We start from the raw sequence: 19,804 nt of genomic DNA on the forward strand, positions 1-19,804 counted from the left end.
TACAATATGAATTTAATGATTACATTTGGGTATATAACCCTTGTTTTTTTTACTTTATTTTTATAATATCTATGTGTGACTTAATGACTCCAAAAAGGTATGTGTCAATATGTTTTATTTAATACACAAAACGGCTTGTTTGATGAATTGTGAATAGGTGTAACAGATTCAATCACTTTCTGGGGTATAAAAAGAGATTCCTATGGACACCCCACATATGCTCCTTAGGAAGCTGGGTACCACCAGCGAAACGCGTTGAGCTTCTTTTTACACTACCAGGACCCTGGTAATTATTTCTGGCAACTTTGGGAGTAATCTTCTTTGGACATCACCATCTAGTTTGCTCCAAACTGCACTTATATTGTAAGGACATTTTCAACTACCCTATGGAGATAGTTGCAATATGAAAAACCGGCTACCAATCTGTGATTGAACCACCCCCTTTGCATTGAAAGGACTCACAGCTAAATGACCTTTTATGGGGAACGTTGATCTTTAATCAACAGCTCTTTACTAATGGGACTTATACAGAACTTACCATCAATTGGTTATTATTATCCTTACTGAGTGCAACGTTCCAAAATCTGCAAACCTCAGCCAGTTCAAATCCAGGGGTCTCCTGAGTGGCATATATTCTTTTAATTCATTTATTTATACTACCAATATGTGATATTATACCTTGTTTACTTTTTAAAAATATGTTCTTTTAATAAATGTGTTTACTATAACAAGCCATTTTATATTTATAAATATAACCTTTTATAATATTTATACAGCCAGAGCTGGTAATTCCTTATTTTGTTTGTCACTATATTTTGGGGTATCGACCATCCCCATACCAGCTGCTGCTGACAGCGCACTTGTAAACTCTTTCTATCTTCGGTATTACATAGTAGCATACAGGCACTCTCAGTATAGCAGACTCTTGATAGGCTCCAGTGGTCCCTAGTCTAACCCACACAACCCGGCCTATCACTTGGGTAGCTATTCCACCGTCAAGAGCAAGGTGACTCTGCCCTGGAAATCCTTATATCAGGAAATCCCAGGTGCTGCTGATCACACACCTGGGATTCTGTTACTGCTTTCAAAACCTGGTCTGGATCCTCCACATTACTTTCACATGGAAAAATCCTCTCTGCCACACTCCTCCCCCCTTAGCTTCAACCACCCTAGTGTAGCTACACTATTTTCAGATGAGCTCTCTGCCTCGCCCACAACTACCTGTGTCCTCAGCCCAGGTACACAGCCTTCCACTACCTTCCAGAGGTCCCCCACCTTGCCTTCTTCCTCCTCCTCTAGCTTTACCATAGGGTTGCTTGGAGGAACAGGACCTAAAATCCTCCTTGAAAGGGCATCGGCAGTGAGGTGCTGTTTCCCCGAACGATGCCTCAACTCAAACTTAAATGACTGTAAAGCCAAAAACCAATGGGTCGCATGAGCATTCACCTCTTTGTTTGTATGCATCCACTATAAGGGTGCATGGTCTGTGACCAAAAAAAACTCTCGTCCCAATAAATAATACTTTAATGACTCAACTGCCCATTTAATGGCCAAGCACTCCTGCTCTACAGCTGAGTACCTGCGCTCTCTGGGCAATAATTTACGGCTAAGGTAGAGGATGGGTTTCTCCTCTCCATCTACCTCTTGGTATAGGACTGCTCCTAATCCTGTCCCAGAGGCATCCGTTTGTAACACAAATTGCTTTTTAAAGTCAGGAACTTGCAAGACCGGCTCAGTACACAAAGCTTGTCTTAAATCCTGCCAAGTAATTCCCACTGGTCCAGACCACGTTAGCTTGTCTGGGAATTGTTTTTTAAGACATTCGGTTAGTGGAGCAGCTCTGGCTCAAATGAACCTGCAATAATATTCAACCAAACCGAGAAATGTCCTAAGTTGTGATTTACATTTAGGTCTAGACCAGGTCAGGACTGCTTCTACCTTACTAGGCTGAGGTTTAACCTGTCCTCTATCCACAATGTACCCCAAATACTTGGCCTCAATCATACCAATGGCACATTTGTCAGGGTTGGCGGTAAACCCGTGTGCCTGTAGAGACTGTAAAACGGCTTCTACCTTTGGTACGTGTGAGTGCCAGTCAGAGCTGAAAATAACAATGTCATCTAAATATGCAGTTGCATATTCCCTGTGTTGCCGCAGCAACTTATTCATAGCTCTCTGGAAGGTTGCTGGGGCACCATGTAAACCAAATGGGAGCATTTTATATTGTAATAAGCCTTCTGGGGTAGAGAAGGCTGTTTTTGCCGTAGCAGCTTCTGTTAACGGAATCTGCCAATAACCTTTTGTCAAATCAAGTGTAGTGAGATATTGACTATTGGCTAAATTTTCGACCAACTCATCAACCCGGGGCATAGGGTAAGAATCAAACTGGGACACTTGATTTAATTTACGGAAGTCATTGCAGAACCGTAAGGCACCTCAAGGCTTTGGTACTAGTACAATTGGATTATTCCACTCACTGGTGGATTCCTCTATAACCCCTAGGCGTAATATCTCTTCCACCTCCTGCTTTACCGCTGCCCGCTTTGCTTCGGGTATGCGATATGGCCTCTGTTTAATGACCACCCCGGGTGGAGTCATAACATCATGTTGGATGATCTGTGTCTTTCCCAGAATGGCAGAAAACACATCTTGGTAGCGTTTCGCCAAGTTCACCACTTCACGTTTCTGTTCAGGAGTAAGCGTGACTTCAATGGGTACCTGGCATTCTGAAATCTTTTTAGCTACCAAAGTGGGCGACTGGCAATTTCCTTCCAGGGTTTTAACAGGTTTACAAGGTAGATTTGTACCTCCCACCTTCTACCCTCCTGTCAGACCCTGTGATTGACCGGTTCCACTGCCTCGATGATTTTATAAGGTCCCCACCATTGTGCATACATCTTGCTTTCTGTGGTGGGCACCAGCACTAACATTTTGTCTCCCGGATTAAAGGACCAGTTGACTGAGGTGATATCATACCTCTGTTTCTGACGTTGTTGGGCCCTTTCCATGTGTTCATTCAGTAGTGGCGCAATCTGCCTTAGACGGCCGTATAACTGGCCCACAAACTGAATGACATTAGGGTCCTGGCATGGTTGTTCTTACCACCCTTCTTTTAAGAGATCTAGAATTCCTCTGGGCTGTCTCCCATAGAGGATCTCAAAGGGACTAAACCCTGTAGAGGATTGGGGTACCTCTCTGACCGCAAACATCAAGAAAGGTAGGAGCAGATCCCAATCTCATTTTTCTTGCGACACTGCCCTCTTTATCATTTGCTTAAGGGTTTTATTAAATCTTTCTACCAGGCCATCTGTCTATTGGTGGTACACTGAGGTGGCAATCTTGTTTACGTTTCGCAACCGACATAAATATTTCATGAGTTTAGACACAAAAGGTGTAACTTGGTCCGTTAAGACCTCTTTCGGTATTCCTAAGCGTGTATACATGGTTAGTAATTCTCTGGCAATAGTGCCAGATTTCATATTGCGCAGGGGTATAGCCTCTGGGTACCTGGTGGCATAATCAACTACCACCAATATGTATTGGTGCCCTCGAGCAGATTTTTCCACTGGCCCTATCAGATCCATACCAATCCGCTCACAAGGTACGGAAATGATAGGGAGGGGTACCAGTGGAGCTCTAAACTTTGGCCGAGGGGCTGTCCTCTGGCAGACTGGGCATTCTCGACAATACCTCTTAATGGAAGCATAGATGCCGGGCCAAAAGAACCTTAACTGGATGCGTTGGAGTGTTTTCTCCTCCCCTAGATGGCCACCCCACAAATGCGTATGGGTAGCTTCTAACACCAACTGCTCCAGTTTTCGGGGAACTAAGAGCTGATCTACCTTTTTCCCTTGGAAAGTAGCGACACAATATAGCAAATCATTTTCCAAAACAAAATATGCTACACCCTCTGATGGTAAAACATCAACTACCCTGCCGTTAACTACTTTAACAGTCTCAAAGGCATGTACCAAATTGCTGTCATCGCATTGATCTCTCCCAAAATCCTGCAGTGATATCTTCTCACCAACTGGGTTCCAATGGGCCTCGGACTCAGTCTCTTGGGGTGGTTGGGACCAGCAGCCTCTCTCCTGGATGCTAAACTTTGGTAGTCTCTGTTCTCTGGCTTTTGAGTTGTTTCGGTGGTTAACGGTTTGTTGGTAGCATGCCAGGTAACCAGCTCGTGCAGCAATGGAAAGTCCCGGCCCAGGATCAGCGGATACGGGGGTCTGGAGGTCACCGCCGCTACTACCTTTAATGACCGATCTTGAACGGTCAGGGGTAAGTAGACATGTGGGCACTACTCCACATCCACCAGGGCCCAAATCTCCCATTTTTTTACTTGTACCTGCACCCAGAACAGGGAGGACTCTGCTTGGGATACCCCCGCTGCCGCCATGCTGACCAACGGCCAAGTCATTTTCCCCGCACTGCAATCCATCAGCTCGCCCTGTTTCGGGCAGTCCTGCCACAAATTACCAGGCTCGGCGCACTCAAAGCACACCAAGGGAGACAGAGCCTTTGGTTTAACTACTGGGACCTGAGTTCTGGGTTTAGGTGGTGGCCCGTATCCTGACCTGGCTTTATTCGGCTTTCCCAGCATCAGGTGCCACTCAATCACCACTGCCAACTCCTCAAATGTCTGGGGGTCAGCTTGAAGGGCCCACTGCTGCACCGAGTGGTCTAACACCCGCATAGCCTGGTCCAGTGTGACTACTTCCACAATCTGTACTGCATAGTTTTTATCTGGCTGCAACCAGGCCTTTGCCAGTCAGGCTAGTTTGGCCAGCTGAATCCTGGGAGGCTCAGAGCCCTCCAGCCGCCAGTCATGGAATTCTTGGGCTTTGCCGGGCCCCGTCACTCCTAGCCATTTTTAGGCCAGGATAGGAGCGTGCCTCAGCCACACTCATGTCCACATATGCCCGCTGTGCCTCCCCTGTTAAACAGGGAGCCAGCCTGTCAGACCATTCCTCCGCAGACCATCCCAACTGCGTGGCCGTGCGCTCAAGCGTGCAAAGGAATGCCTCTATATCATCCGCTGGGGTGAGCTTTAGTAGCCTTTCCCGCTCTGGCTCAGATTTTTTAAGCGCTTTTAACTCATTGCACAACATTTTAATTTGAGTTTGCTGTTTTTTAGCCTGGGCTCGTTGCCCCTCATGTAACATCTGAATCTGGGTTTGTTGCCCCTCATGTAACATTTGAATCTGGGTTTGGCTGCACGTTCAGCAAATTGTTTTAGTAACTCCTCCATATTGCCCTGCGTGGCACCTTTAAGGACAAATCTAGGAGGTTTAATATAATGTGCCAGTCTTATCACAGTCCAAGCCGACACCCGCCTGTTTTGCTGGCTGTTTAACACATAACAGCAAACAGTCTGCCTATAATGCTATGGCCCTTTAAGGCTTCCACTTGCACTGCATAACCAGAGAGGAAGAAAAGAAAAGGGAAAACTTGCAGTTTAAACACCGGTATGCTTACCAACAGTTTCTGCTGTACACCGTGTCCTTGCTCGCATTCTCCTCCACCTGTGACAAGGATCACAAACACGGGGTCCACAGTGGATGAAGTCCAACCAATGCATTTTGGTTCGAAGACCATTTAAGAATGGATAGCATGCTCTCATTGTGAGGGGTTTAAACATAACCGGATTAAGGCATTGGGGGCCCCGTTACTTAAGACAGGGGTGCCGCAAGGTCTAAAATTAAAGTTATAATACAAACATATATATATATATATATATATATATATACACAGGTTGAGTATCCCTTATCCAAAATGCTTGGGACCAGAGGTATTTTGGATATTGGATTTTTCCGTGTTTTGGAATAATTGCATACCATAATGAGATATCATGGTGATGGGAGCTAAATCTCAGCACAGAATGCATTTATGTTACATATACACCTTATACACACAGCCTGAAAGTCATTTTAGCCAATATTTTTTATAACTTTGTACATTAAACAAAGTGTGTGTACATTCACACAATTCATTTATGTTTCATATACACCTTATACACAATACAATACAATATTTTTAATAACTTTGTGTATTAAACAAAGTTTTTGTACATTGAGCCTTCAAAAAACAAAGGTTTCACTATCTCACTCTCAGTCAAAAAATTCCGTATTTCGGAATATTCCTTTTTTCAGAATATTTAAATATGGGATACTCAACCTATATATATATATATATATATACACACACTTCACCAGTTTGCAGCACTCCTTTCTCATTAATATAGTCTATTTCAGACAATGGCCGGTGCCTTCCAGCAACAATTGTGAAAATAAATGTTAATTGATACCATTACCCCTCCGGCGGCACTCTCAGCACTTCAAAGAAATAGACCAAACAGCGTCTTTTATGTCAACGTTTCAACGTTCATTTGAACATTTTCGTCAGGACAACAAACAACAATACATTCCACTCACCTATATACCTCTGTACTCCTCCTCCAGAGTGCGCGCTGCCGCCCGCCGTCTCCCGCTCCGTAAAAACTGACGTCATCGCCAGGAGTCCGGCGTCAGCATCAGCATCACCAGAGGGTGGGACTAGAGCACCCAATATTATAACATTACATATAATTTTAGTGCAAAATGTGGTTATTGAAAAAACAAAAGCAGTTACAAATGGTTAACATACAGACAGTTGTAATAGGGAGTAGTGTCGTAGTACAACTGGAGGCCTGTTTGGTTCCCGAGGCCATTAACAGAAAATCATATATCAATGGTATACAACACCCCAGCACTCGGATAAATATAGTTCGATAACAGACACCTCATATGAACCGTATTAGTATAAAACAAAAAACTAAAAACCTAAATAAAGAAGAAGAGGAAAGAAAGAATAGAGAGAGAGGCAGAGAAGAAAAAGAAAAAGGGGGATAGTTAAGAGGAAGCATCAGAATCAGAATCACCCGGTCCAAAGCGCGAGCCCTACGCTTGCCACAGAATGGAAGGCAGTACATTGAGGCGGAGAAGCATCTAAGAGGACGGGGAAGGACTGGAAGCGAGGATGGACCTATAGGTTGGGGAATCCTTAAAAAGTAGCCATCGGGCCCACGTATCCCTGAAGGGTAAGTAGCCCCCCTCAGCGGATGTCATTATATCATCTAAGTCCATGTATAGGTCAACTCTAGTCAACCAATCTCTAACAGTTGGAGGGGAGGAGGATCGCCAACGGACAGGTATCACCGCTTTGGCAGCATTGTTAAGATGGCATAACAGGGAGTGTTTATAGCTCGAGACGGGTCTGGACGAGTAGTGGAACAGCCAAAACAGAGGATCCGTCGGTACCGCTTCCCCCGTAATTTCAGCAGCAAGTGAAAGTATCTCCTTCCAGTAGGGTTGGACTAAGGGGCACGACCACCAGATATGGAGCGGGTTCCCTGGTCCAGAAGAGCAGCGCCAACAGGTGTTGGGTAGCCCAAGACCCATTTTAGAAAGAATGTCAGGGCATCTATACCACCGAGAAATCAATTTGTACTGGGTCTCTACCACCTGCTGGGGGAGCAAGCGTGGGTCAGTTTGAATATTTTCTCCCAAACGTCTCCCCCGAGCTCTCGACCAAGGTTTTTGTCCCATGCCTCAGTAAAGGATGGGAGGTCTGGGCTGGAGTCAGTCAGCAGCAGGTTGCATATCAAGGAGATAGAGTGAAGTGGGGGTGACGGGCCGTCGCAGAGGCGTTCGAACGGTGTAGGGGGCGAGGGCCTCCCTCCAGGGTAACCTTGGGAAACCAAGAAGTGGCGAACTTGCAGATAGCGCCAAAAATCTCTGGTTGGTAAGTGCCATTTCACCTGCAAATCTGAAAAGGAGACAACCCCATCCCCGTCCACCAGCTGCCCAACCCTACAGAGTCCTAAATCAAACCATTGCTGGAACGCCCGCGCGTCCGTGCCAGGGAGAAATCGTTCGTTGAATAGGAAGGACATGTAGGAGGAAGTCGGCGAGGAAACAGAGGGGAATTTTCTAATCACCTTCCAACACGCCAGGGTGGGGCCCACAGTGGGGTGGGAAATGACAGGGAGGGTGTGCAACCACGGGACTACAGCAATGGGCGAGGGGAGGGTCTGGCTCTCAATCTGCACCCACTGTTTCGATGGAGCATTTCTAGACCACCAAAGAATCCGTTGGAGGTGGCAGGCTCGGTAGAAGCCTTGTATGTCTGGCAGGCGAAGGCCACCCTTGTCTCTCTGCCTAACCATCGTGGAAAATTTCAAGCGGGATCTCCTGCCTCCCCAGATGAACTCTCTTAATAGCTGTTGGACCTCCTTGAACCAGGCGGGAGGGATTTTGATCTGCAGGGTCTGCAATAGATATAAGATTTTAGGGAGAGAATTCATCTTGAGAACACCCAGTCTACCCAGCCAAGAGAAGGACTTGGAAGTCCAGGACTGGAGGTCTGCACGGAGCTTAGTGAGGAGAGGAGTAAAGTTGGAGTCGAAAAGACGTGAAAGATCTCTGGTAATGGTAGTCCCTAGATATTTCAATTGGGAGGTGTGCCAGGTGAAGGGAAGTGCCGCTTTAAGTCCAGATATCATGGTGGGCGGGGCAGTAAGATTCAGGGCAACTGATTTCGAATAATTTATTTTGAAGTTAGAGAGCTCGCCAAATAGCCGGAACTCGGCCATTAGATTGAGTAAGGAAACTATAGGGTTCGTGACTGTGGCCAGTAAATCATCAGCGAAGAGGGCAAGCTTATAGTCCCTGTCCTGAAGCCGGATCCCATAAATATTTGGATTCAGCCTAATTGCCCTAGCTAGGGCCTCCATACAGAGAACAAAAATCATGGGGGACAGAGGACAGCCCTGCCTAGTCCCGTTACTAATATCGAACGATCCGGATAGGGAGCCGTTAATCACGATTCTAGCCGAAGGAGAGGTGTAAAGGGCCAGGACGCGCTGTAAGCAGGTCGGACCCAGTCCCATGTGCCTCAAAACCCCAGCCATGAAACCCCAGTCAATTCTGTCGAACGCTTTTTCAGCGTCGGTGGATAGTAGGATTGCCGGGGAATCTTGTAGGGAGACGTAGTGTATAAGGGCAATGATCTTAGATGTGTTGTCCTTCGCCTCTCGACCAGGGACAAACCCCACTTGGTCACTGTGTATAAGGGAGGGTAGGAGGGACTTGAGCCTATTGGCTAGGAGTTTGGCGAAGAGTTTAACGTCAACATTGAGAAGGGATATAGGCCGATAGCTGGGGCACAGGGAGGGGTCCTTTGCCTTCCTTAGGGATGACTGCAATGTGGGCCTCAAGAGACTGCCTAGAGAAAGGATTGGTATCGGAGACTTCGTTGCACGCATCTAAGAGGAGAGGGAATAATTTATCCCAAAAGGCTTTATAGTAATTGATGGTGAAACCGTCCGGACCCGGGCTCTTCCCAGAAGGAGCGGATTTGATAGCGTCATCGAGTTCCTGGGAAGTGAAGGGCCTTTCTAACTCCTCCCCGGCATCCTTGGAGAGTTTAGGGAAGCCGATCTTCGTAAGGTAGGCGTCTACGTCGCGTGACCTGTCGCCCGACGAAGCAGAAGAGGGGAGATTGTACAGGGAGGTGTAGTATGAACAGAATGTCTCCGCAATTTTATCCGTCTCGTGGAGAGAATGCCCTTGTGCATCTTTTATGGAGGGGATAAACGAGAGCGCCCTCTGGGTACGTAGAGCTCGGGCCAGCATTTTGCCCGGCTTGTTGCCCCATCGGTAATACCGATTACGACACTTCCGAAAGGAAAATTTCACCTTGTCCAACAATAATTTATTCAGGGACGAACGGGCAGTGACCAGATCAACATAAGTGTCAGGGGAGAGAGTAGCCTTATGGGTGGTTTCTAGGGATTCGATTTGCCGTAAAAGTGCCTCAATTTGGCCCAAACGTTGTTTCTTTAGGTAGGAGCCCAATTGAATGCACTTTCCCCGGATTACACATTTATGAGCCTCCCAAATCGTTAAGCTAGAGACATCAGGAGTGGCATTGCACTCGATGTACATATCAATGGCATCCTCAAGTTGGGCTTTACAATACGGGTCATGCAGTAGAGATTCGTTAAAGCGCCACGAGCGTCGCTGGGCAGGAGAGGGCCCGATGACCTTGTCTAGTCTGACCGGAGCATGGTCGGACCATGTTGACTGGCCTATGGAGGCATCGCATGCCAGGGGCAGGTGTCTATGGTCAAGAAAAATATAATCTAGTCTAGAGTACGAGCGATGAGGAACTGAATAATATGTGTAATCCCGGTCAGACGGGTGGAATATGCGCCAGACGTCGGACAGCTGATGGAGGTGGAGGAGGCGCCTCACCCCCCCGAACGAGCGGCGATGAGGTAATGTGGGCTTGAAGGAGGTATCTAGGGTGTGGTCAAGGGTCAAGTTGAAGTCTCCCCCCACAATCAGGATCCCCTGTTTCAACGCGTCGACCCTGTCCAGAACAGCCTCGAGGAAGGCAAGTTGACCCTGGTTGGGAGCATATATGTTAACTATTGTAAAAGTTGTATTAAAAATAGAGCATATAAGAAAGAGGCATCTACCCTCCTCCAACCTGTGGGCTACCACATTGGTGACGGGTAAATGTTTAGCAAAAAGAATGGCCACGCCCTTCAACTTAGAGTGGGAGTAGTTACAATAATACGAGGTGGGGAAGAACCTATTCCTAATATGAGGTGTAGAGGGGGAGTGTCGGAAATGGGTCTCCTGGACAAGGACAATATCAGCCCTCTCCGCGTGAAACGAACGAAGAGCGCCAGCCCTCTTCTCAGGGACGTTCAAACCCCTGGCATTTATGGAGAGTATCCTAAGTATGGGAGCCATATGTCAGGATGGTAGAGGGCCTCAAAGAGCTCAGGCCGTGGACCAGGTGAAAAGAGGAAGACGAGGAAAGATAGGATGAAGGAAAGAAAAGAGAAGAAAGCGCGTCCAAGAACAAGAAAGAAAAAGAACGACATACCAGAGTAGGTCGAACAGTGAGATACCGCAGCCGGACAGGAAAGGGACCGTAAGGGTGCCCCTGTCTCGGGAAAACCATGGCGGTAGGGGGTACAGTAGGGGGCCGCAGCCCCGCCATCCTAAAAACAATCATTTCAAGTAAACATAAGCAATGAAGATAACCGGTGTTAGGTGAGCAATGCAGAAACAGTTACATGAAGAACAGTAATAATAGCAGTACTAATATTAACATCGGCAATAATGGGAAGGGTCCTTTCAGGGGAGGGGAGGGGAAGGGAGAAAGAGAAAAAAAAGAAAAAAAAGGGGGGGTTCATTAATAAGGACCACAGCTGCGTTAAGTATACACACAAAAATAAGATTCGGGGTCTAGGCGTAGGGTAGTATTCTACAGCTATGACATGATATAAATCATGAGAAACAGGGTGCAAGAGTTGTCAAGTCGTCTAGGGTAAAGGGGGAGAGGGGAAGACAAACAAACAAACAAACAAAAAAAAGGGGGGGGGAGGAAAGACACAATAAATCAAAGGTCATGAGGCTGAATCAACAGGGAAACTAAACAAATGAGTCTCACAGGGTGTCTAACTACCAACCCGACACAAGAGACTGTCAGAATCAAAGCACGAAGAGGACCAGCAAGGCCCGTCAGCTGGATTCCTATCAGGTGGCGTCTACTGATTGGAGGGGGTCCTCGCCTTTGGATTTCCTCTTTGGATTCTGGACCTTGTGCCATCTCTCTCTTCTGGATGGGTTGGCAGAGGCCAGGGTGGGAAGAGTGAAAGCTCGCCAATCAGGGAGGGAAATATCCCCCAGTCCCAAAGCGGAGCAAAATCCAGGTAAGTCCGCCGGGGACTGGAGAGAGAGGACTCTGCCAGCATGGGAGACTTGCAGGGAGAACGGAAAACCCCATCTGTACTTCAGGTCGTGTTTGCGTAACATTTCCATCACAGGCTTCAGCAACCTCCGCTGTTGGAGCGTTCGCCAGGAGAGGTCTTGAAAAATTTGGATTCGGGCACCATTGAAATCAACTCCATCCAACTTCCGTACCTTGCGAAGAATTTCCTCTTTCTTTGAGAAATAATGGAGTCTGCAGATGACGTCCCTCGGGCGGTCAGATGCTGGCCCTTTGGTCTGAGGGCTCTATGAGCCCGGTCGAATTCAATCGAGTCAGAGGGGTCCAGGCCTAGAATTTCTCCGAATATTTTGGTTAGGGCGTCAACAAGGCTGGACGTAGGGACTTCTTCAGGGAGGCCCCGGACTCTAATATTATTTTGACGACCTCTGTTGTCCAGGTCGTCTAATTTATTCTGCATCAGTTCCATGTCCGACCCCTGTTGAGCGACTGTATCCCATAGCTGGAGTAGTTGGTCCTCTACCGTGTCCCTTTCCTCCTCCAACGAGACAACTCTGGTTCCCAGATGTTTAATATCAGATTGTACCGACGAGATCTGGGTTTGAATAGAGTCCTGAAGTCGGCATTCAAGAGCTTGCATGTCTTGTTTGGAAGGGAGGGAGCGGACGTGGGTCAAAATTTCCCCAATTTTACCTCGCAGTTGGGTCATTTGAGCTCGTAGATCTCCAGTCGCCAGAGAGGAGGCCATCGTGGGCGGAGAAATATCCGTATCAGGCGTAGTAGGAGGGGGGGTCAGCGACCGACGGTATGGATAAGTAGGATCGGAGATTTGATTGGGACGGGGTACTACGTGTAGACCGAGCGGATTTTCCCTGTTGATTTTTCTTGCCTCTGGCCATCAGAAGAAGGGGGGAGTAAGGACCATTTCAAAAGGTTGTCACCTTGTTCTTATAAGGATGGCGGGGGGTACATTCCCCAACTAGTTAGACAGCATAGCCGGTGGAGAGAAGCCGCACTCACATCCCGTCAGTGATCACGGGGCGGGTGCCCGGGAACATGCAAATGAGGAACAGTCCAGCAACACAGTGTATCGCTACCAGAGGGGGAGTGGCTTAATGGGGCAGTAGCCCTTGCATAGTATCCCGCGAGAGCGTCCCGGTATTGAGAGGCACGAGCAGCCGAGCCCCCACCAGCCCCCCAAAAGCAGGTGTCAGGCGGAGCGGCCAGCCAGGTAGCAGGGGTGGGGGCAGCGTTGCCGTTGAGGGGTTATCCAGAGGGCTTAGTGGGTCCTCTGATCCAAAGAGGTATCCGGCAGGAGGAGCACCGCAGGGCAGGGCAGCCGGCAGGAAGGGGTGGGAGCTGCGACCTCAGATGGGGATCTGTGTCCCAGAGGATTAAAGCCAGTGCAGCTGCCGGAGGGGCACTCAAATCTAGTGCACCTCCCCAGTCCTGCGTCGCAGGGATCAGCACCCGCACCCCGGGGGGTTCAAGACCCAGCCGCGTGACCCGCCAGTAGAGCTCCGGGGCCAGTAGCACAGGGGAGCGGAATGATCGCGGGCACCAGCGCCGAGGTCCGTGGAGCCCGGGCGGCCGGCCGCACAGCACCGCGGGACTCAGACGGCAGGCGGGTAGGAGAAGGTAGGAAGGGCGGGTCGCGGCAGGCAGCCTGGAGGACCCGGGAAGCAGCGGGCGTGTTGCTGGAGCTCCGGTCCTGGAGCAAACTCACCCTCACGCCCGCGATCAGCACACAGTCTCTCTGGAAGGATGCAGGGGATCCAGGCGGAGTGGCAGAAGGCTGATGGGGTCCACCAGGGGTTAAGTCGCGACGGAGCCTCACCTCACATCCGGCCCGAGCTGGCTCCAAACTCTAGGTCCCGGCTTCTTGCAGGGGGGAGGCCACAATCCGCAGGAGTGCTTAAAAGCACTCCCCGACTCCGCGGGTCCCCTACGGCAGCAGTCTCCACTCAGGAGAGGTCTCAGAGGGCTGGCTGGGGCGGTCAGGCAAAGGGCATGAGGGGAACAGATAATAAAAGGGCTATTCCTGCAGGAGCTGTGGTGAAGCACGACCACTCTCCACAACGGCCAGGCCACGCCCCCCTACATATAATTTTATTACATATAACATATAACTCAATAACAAATGCAATTTAAAAACAATGTAGCGAATAAAACCTATTCCTAAACAGGTTATATCCCCTACTGATCACCTGATGACTAATAAAAACATTGCCTCGTACCAAAGTAATTAAACAGCATAAACAGCTCAAACAGATCAGAATAATTCAAGCCCAATCACAAAACAACAGGTACTTACTAAGAAGCACACTCTATACTACCCAAACCCAAAGAAAAGCCACCCCACACCATTACTGACCCACTGCCAAACCGGTCATGCGGGAGGATGTTGCAGGCAGCAGAACGTTCTCCTTGGCGTCTCCAGACTCTGTCTCGTCTGTCACATGTGCTCAGTGAGAACCTGCTTTCATCTGTGAAGAGCACAGGGCGCCAGTGGCGAATTTGCCAATCTTGGTGTTCTCTGGCAAATGCCAAACGTCCTGCACGGTGTTGGGCTGTAAGCACAACCCCCACCTGTGGACGTCGGGCCCTCATACCACCCTCATGGAGTCTGTTTCTGATCGTTTGAGTAGACACATGCACTTTTGTGGCTTGCTGGAGGTCATTTTGCAGGGCTCTGGCAGTGCTCCTCCTGTTCCTCCTTGCACAAAAGTGGAGGTAGCGGTCATGCTGCTGGGTTGTTGCCCTCCTACGGACTCCTCCACGTCTCCTGATGTACTGGCCTGTCTCCTGGTAAAGCCTCCATGCTTTGGACACTACGCTGACAGACACAGCAAACCTTGCCACAGCTCGCATTGATGTGCCATCCTGGATGAGCTGCACTACCTGAGCCACTTGTGTGGGTTGTAGACTCCGTCTCATGCTACCACTAGAGTGAAAGCACCGCCAGCTTTCAAAAGTGACCAAAACATCAGCCAGAAAGCATAGGAGCTGAGAAGTGGTCTGTGGTCACCACCTGCAGAACAACTCCTTTATAGGGGGGTGTCTTGCTAATTGCCTATACTTCCCACCTGTTGTCTATTCCATTTGTACAACAGCATGTGAAATTGATTGTCAATCAGTGTTGCTTCCTAAGTGGACAGTTTGATTTCACGGAAGTGTGATTGACCTGGAGTTACATTGTGTTGTTTAAGTGTACCCTTTATTTTTTTGAGCAGTGTGTATATATATATATATATATATATATACACACACACACACACACAGTATATATATATATATATATTGTGACAAGGATCACAAACGGGTGGTCTTCAGTATGCCGGCTGTCGGGATCCCGGCGCACAGTATACCGGCGCCGGAATCCCGACAGCAGGCATAACGACATTTATTATCCCTCGTGGCGGTCCATGATCCCCCTGGAGGGAGAATAAAATAGCGTTGCACGCGTAGCATGGCGAGTGCAGCGAGCCCGCAAGGGGCTCATTTGCGCTCACCACACTGTCAGTAAGCCGGCGGTCGGGCTCCCGGCGCCTGTATGCTGGTCGCCGGGAGCCCGACCGCCGGAATACCATACTACACCCTCACAAACATGGGGACTCAGATGAACACTTTTGGTGTTTATTTTGAACAGCAGGTCACCACATAGCAAGTTAAATACAGATGCAGTCGGTATTATAGGCAGTAGCATACAGGCACTCTCAGCATAGCAGACTCTTGATAGGCTCCAGTGGTCCCTAGTCTAACCCACACAACCCGGCCTATCACTTGGGTAGCTATTCCACCGTCAAGAGCAAGGTGACTGCCCTGGAAACCCTTATATCAGGAAATCCCAGGTGCTGCTGATCACACACCTGGGATTCTGCTACTGCTTCCAAAACCTGGTCTGGATCCTCCACATTACTTTCACATGGAAAAATGCTGTCTCTGCCACAATATGTGTTTATATGTATATATATATATATATATATATATATATAGATAGATAGATAGATAGAGAGAGAGAGAAATAGATATGATACACGCTGTATCATTTGAACTAGGGGAGTATCGGGTAGTTTGAATACATACTATATATACATATACGCAAACATACACACACACATATATATATATATATATATATATATAGCCTGTAGATACGGCGGCACTCAGAAATAAACGAAGGAAACACAGGTATAGATTCAACGTTTCGATGGTATTTAATCCATCGTCATCAGGAATAAACAATATAATACAAACTTACCACTTTTATCCCCTACACCACACCACGTGAACCGGCGGCGTCCCGGGACGGGAAGCACGGCGCACACTGCTGTCATGATCCCCGGCCCGTCACAGCAAAGCCGGGTGAAAGTTAAAAACACGGAACGGACTAAAGTGACTGTTGATGCAAATGTATTCAATAACGACAATAATCATGTACTTAATTAATCTTACAGCAATGTAACCAATATATTATGTTATAGTGGCACAGCATTCAATAAGGCCATTGTTGATAATCAAATAGCAACAATAATATGCATACAAAAGGAAACACTCTATTTCAAATGCTACAACAATAGAGAACAAAAAATAGGATATAATCAAACTTTAAAGCAACAACTAGAGGAAACAATGTAATCCCAAATTTTTCATTGAGTCCTCTCGGAGAGAGTGTACCCAGATCAAAAATCCATTTGCTTTCACATCTAAGCAATTTCGCTGATCAATCCCCCCCACCCCCTGGGGTCCAGGGGAATGTTATCGATTATGGTATATCTAAGGGATGAAAGATTGTGACCTGCTTGGTAAAAGTGTTACATGCACCGTGCCGCTGCTCCACATTATTACAGTAGGCCCGCACTCACATAAAAGAGGGTGTGGCCAACAATCAGTGGGGCCTACCGCTGGTTTCACTGGCTCCCCGGTGGCCCAGTCCAACCCTGTATATGTATGTATATATATATATATATGCAACAAAATGGACTCCGGCACTTGGATATGTCCCTTGCACGGGACTGTCTTGCTCAGGTGCCCTCCTCCGTGGACAGCGTCCACCTTACATATCAACAGTGAAAAACGAGGCGGCACTCAGAGGCTTCAAAAAGCAGCAAAACTTTGTATTAGTGCAGATCTGCACTAATACAAAGTTTTGCTGCTTTTTGAAGCCTCTGAGTGCCGCCTCGTTTTTCACTGTTGATATATATATATACAGGTTGAGTATCCCATATCCAAATATTCCGAAATACGGAATATTCCGAAATACGGACTTTTTTTGAGTGAGAGTGAGATAGTGAAACCATTGTTTTTGATGGCTCAATGTACACAAACTTTGTTTAATACACAAAGTTATTAAAAATATTGTATTAAATGACCTTCAGGCTGTGTGTATAAGGTGTATATGAAACATAAATGAATTGTGTGAATATAGACACACTTTGTTTAATGCACAAAGTTACAAAAAATATTGGCTAAAATGACCTTCAGGCTGTGTGTATAAGGTGTATATGTAACATAAATGCATTCTGTGCTTAGATTTAGGTCCCATCACCATGATATCTCATTATGGTTTGCAATTATTCCAAAATACGGAAAAATCCGATATCCAAAATACCTCCGGTCCCGAGCATTTTGGATAAGGGATACTCAACCTGTATATATATATATATATACATACACACACACACACACACACACACTGCTCAAAAAAATAAAGGGAACACTAAAATAACACATCCTAGATCTGAATGAATGAAATATTCTTATTAAATACTTAGTTCTTTACATAGTTGAATGTGCTGACAACAAAATCACACAAAAATTATCAATGGAAATCAAATTTATTAACCCATGGAGGTCTGGATTTGGAGTCACACTAAAATTAAAGTGGAAAAACACACTACAGGCTGATCCAACTTTGATGTAATGTCCTTAAAACAAGTCAAAATGAGGCTCAGTAGTGTGTGTGGCCTCCACGTGCCTGTATGACCTCCCTACAACATCTGGGCATGCTCCTGATGAGGTGGTGGATGGTCTCCTGAGGGATCTCCTCCCAGACCTGGACTAAAGCATCCGCCAACTCCTGGACAGTCTGTGGTGCAACGTGGCGTTGGTGGATGGAGCGAGACATGATGTCCCAGATGTGCTCAATTGGATTCAGGTCTGGGGAAAGGGCGGGCCAGTCAATAGCATCAATGCCTTCATCTTGCAGGAACTGCTGACACACTCCAGCCACATGAGGTCTAGCATTGTCTTGCATTAGGAGGAACCCAGGGCCAACCGCACCAGCATATGGTCTCACAAGGGGTCTGAGGATCTCATCTCGGTACCTAATAGCAATCAGGCTACCTCTGGCGAGCACATGGAGGGCTGTGCTGCCCCCAAAGAAAAGCAACCCCACACCATTACTGACCCACTGCCAAACTGGTCATGCTGGAGGATGTTGCAGGCAGCAGAACGTTCTCCTTGGCGTCTCCAGACTCTGTCACGTCTGTCACATGTGCTCAGTGAGAACCTGCTTTCATCTGTGAAGAGTACAGGGCGCCAGTGGCGAATTTTCCAATCTTGGTGTTCTCTGGCAAATGCCAAACGTCCTGCACGGTGTTGGGCTGTAAGCACAACCCCCACCTGTGGACGTCGGGCCCTCATACCACCCTCATGGAGTCTGTTTCTGATCGTTTGAGTAGACACATGCACATTTGTGGCTTGCTGGAGGTCATTTTGCAGGGCTCTGGCAGTGCTCCTCCTGTTTCTCCTTGCACAAAGGCGGAGGTAGCAGTCCTGCTGCTGGATTTCCCTCCTACGAACTCCTCCACGTTTCCTGATGTACTGGCCTGTCTCCTGGCAGCGCCTCCATGCTCTGGACACTACGCTGACAGACACAGCAAACCTTCTTGCCACAGCTCGCATTGATGTGCCATCCTGGATGAGCTGCACTACCTGAGCCACTTGTGTGGGTTGTAGACTCCGTCTCATGCTACCACTAGAGTGAAAGCACCGCCAGCTTTCAAAAGTGACCAAAACATCAGCCAGAAGCATAGGAGCTGAGAAGTGGTCTGTGGTCACCACCTGCAGAACAACTCCTTTTATTGGGGGTGTCTTGCTAATTGCCTGTAATTCCTACCTGTTGTCTATTCCATTTGCACAACAGCATGTGAAATTGATTGTCAATCAGTGTTGCTTCCTAAGTGGACAGTTTGATTTCACAGAAGTGTGATTGACTTGGAGTTACATTGTGTTGTTTAAGTGTTCCCATTATTTTTTTGAGCAGTGTATATGTATAAATACATACACATAGATATATATATATATATATATATACACATACATACATATGGATTGGGTTTGATATGCCGGTGGTCAGAATACCGACCGCGGCATCCCGATGGTGAGAATCCCGTCATGAGCAAGGTACTTATACTTACCTTTCCCTAATTTCCCCCTAACCCTCACTTCCCGCAGCCTAAACCTTAGTTCCTCTCCCTGCAGTCTAACCCTAACTCTCTCCCCGCAGCTTAAACCTAACCTCCCCCCTCGCGGCTTACCTCGCCGGTGGCCCTACAAACACTCATCTGGGATTCCGACGGTCGGGGTTCTGAGAAGTGTATCGGTGTCTGTATTTTGACTGCCGGGATCCCGACCGCCGGAATCCTGAACTGATCCCATATATATATATATATATATATATACATACATACATACATACAAAAAATAAATTACACAAATGCCAGGGCTGATTCGAGGCCCCAGTCTGTTGCTGGCCTGGAGGTTCCTCTCTGTCTCTCCAGTCTCCACCTGTCCAGCACAAATCCACAGACTCCAGTCCACACTTCCAGGAAGGAAACTTCCTTCTTCCCTGCAGCCTTTGTGCTCAGCCAGTCACTGAGCTACAGGCTGCAGCTTACCATCCTATTGGGCGGCTGAGCCGTCACTCAGCAAGCAGCCCAGCCAGCTCTGCAGCACCGGCTTCTGTGAGCGGACGGCTGCCCTGTCATTGGGGAGGGGAGTACAGCGCCGCGGA

The sequence above is a fragment of the Pseudophryne corroboree genome, chromosome 12 (genome assembly GCF_028390025.1).
Source record: "Pseudophryne corroboree isolate aPseCor3 chromosome 12, aPseCor3.hap2, whole genome shotgun sequence".
In the NCBI taxonomy this organism is placed as follows: Eukaryota; Metazoa; Chordata; class Amphibia; order Anura; family Myobatrachidae; genus Pseudophryne; species Pseudophryne corroboree.